The sequence below is a fragment of the Arachis stenosperma genome, chromosome 2 (assembly GCF_014773155.1).
Source record: "Arachis stenosperma cultivar V10309 chromosome 2, arast.V10309.gnm1.PFL2, whole genome shotgun sequence".
NCBI classification, from domain to species: domain Eukaryota; kingdom Viridiplantae; phylum Streptophyta; class Magnoliopsida; order Fabales; family Fabaceae; genus Arachis; species Arachis stenosperma.
This window is the reverse complement of record NC_080378.1, coordinates 78,812,717-78,814,903: the sequence shown is the minus strand read 5'-3', so window position 1 is coordinate 78,814,903 and position 2,187 is coordinate 78,812,717. Positions and strand designations below refer to the sequence as shown.

At 36.8% G+C, this 2,187-nt stretch overlaps 1 non-coding gene across 1 annotated transcript; it reads left to right on the top strand.

The window, feature by feature from the left end:
* Window positions 1–555: 555 nt before the first annotated feature.
* Window positions 556–661, top strand: LOC130964383 (small nucleolar RNA R71). The gene has a single exon (XR_009080480.1). It is a non-coding gene; the product is annotated as a small nucleolar RNA R71 (small nucleolar RNA).
* Window positions 662–2,187: the final 1,526 nt, after the last annotated feature.

Here is a 2,187-nt window from a genome sequence, read left to right as displayed (position 1 = left end):
GCTTAGCAGTCTCTGTCTGTTGCTGAGAAGATGCTGGAAAAGGCTTGTTATTGCTAAACCTGTTTCTTCCACCATTGTTGTTGTTGAAACCTTGTTGAGGTCTCTCTTGATTCTTCCATGAGAAATTTGGGTGATTTCTCCATGAAGATTATAGGTGTTTCCATAGGGTTCCTAGGTAATTCACCTCTTCCATTGAAGGGTTCTCAGGATCATAAGCTTCTTCTTCAGATGAAGCATCCTTAGTACTGCTTGGTGCATTTTGCATTCCAGACAGACTTGAGAGATTAAATTGACTTGTTGAGTCAATATCTTGTTCTGAGCCAAAATTGCATTCAGAGTATCAATCTCAAGAACTCCTTCTTCTGACTTGTCCCATTGTTCACAGGATTTCTTCAGAAGTGTACATGAATTGGTTATTTGCAACCATTTCAAGAGCTCTTGAGCCTCTGTAGGCGTCTTCTTCAGATGAAGAGACCTCCCAGCAGAGCTATCCAAAGACATCTTGGATAGTTCAGAGAGACCATCATAGAAAATACCTATGATGCTCCATTCAGAAAGCATGTCTGAGGGGACACTTTGATTAATGTTTGTATCTTTCCCAAGCTTCATAGAGGGACTCACCATCCTTCTGTCTGAAGGTTTGGACTTCCACTCTAAGCTTACTCAATTTTTGAGGTGGAAAGAACTTTGCCAAGAAGGCATTGACTAGCTTTTACCAAGAGTCCAGGCTTTCTTTAGGTTGAGAGTCCAACCATATTCTAGCTCTGTCTCTTACAGCAAAAGGGAACAGCATCAGTCTGTAGACCTCAGGGTCAACCCCATTAGTCTTTACTGTGTCACAGATTTGCAAGAACTCAGCTAAAAACTGATGAGGATCTTCCATTGGAAGTCCGTGGAATTTGCAATTCTGTTGCATTAGAGAAACTAATTGAGGCTTAAGCTCAAAGTTGTTTGCTCCAATGGCAGGGATAGAGATGCTTCTCCCATAGAAGTTGGGAGTAGGTGCAGTAAAGTCACCCAGCACCTTCCTTGCATTGTTGGCATTGTTGTTGTTTTCGGCTGCCATGGGTTCTTCTTCTTTGAAGAATTCGGTCAGGTCCTCTACAGAGAGTTGTGCCTTAGCTTCTCTTAGTTTTCGCTTCAAGGTCCTTTCAGGTTCAGGGTCAGCTTCAACAAGAATGCCTTTGTCTCTGCTCCTGCTCATATGAGAGAGAAGAGAACAAGAAAATGTGGAATCCTCTATGTCACAGTATAGAGATTCCTTGAGGTGTCAGAGGAAAAGAAAAATGGAAGACAGAGGTAGAAAATTCGAACTTATCAAAGAAGATGGAGTTTGAATTTTGCATTAAAGGATAGTGTTAGTCCATAAATAGAAGGATGTGAGAAGAAGGGAAGTAATTTTCGAAAATTAAGTAAAAGATTTTAAAAACATTTTGAAAAAACACTTAATTGATTTTCGAAAATAAGAGTGGAAAAGAAATCAAGTGTTTTTGAAAAAGATTTTGAAATTATAAAAAAAAGATTTGATTGAAAATTATTTTGAAAAGATGTGTTAAAAAGATTTGATTGAAAAGTTATGGTTTTAAAAAGATATGATTGAAAAGATATGATTTGAAAACAATTTTAAAAAGATTTGATTTTTAAAAATTAATGACTTGCCTAACAAGAAAGAGAGATTCAAACATTAAACCTTTCTCAACAGAAAAGGCAACATACTTAAAATGTTCAATCAAATCATTAATTGTTAGTAAGTATCTTTGAAAAAGGAAAGAAATTGATTTTGAAAACATTTGATTGAAAAGATATGATTCAAAAAAGATTTGATTTTGAAAAACTTTGAAATCTTGAAAAAAATTGATTTGAAAACAAAATCCTCCCCCTTGTGCCATCCTGGCGTTAAACGCCCAGAATGGTGCACATTCTGGCGTTTAACGCCCAAACTACTACCCTTTTGGGTGTTAAACGCCCAGCCAGGCACCCTGGCTGGCGTTTAAACGCCAGTCTGTCTTCTTCACTGGGCATTTTTGAATGCCCAGCTTTTTCTGTGTGATTCCTCTGCAGTATGTTCTGAATCTTCAATTCTCTGTATTATTGACTTGAAAAGACACAAATTAAAAATATTTTTGGATTTTTAATAATAAGAAATAATCAAAATGCAATTAAAATCAAATAATAATGCATGCAAGA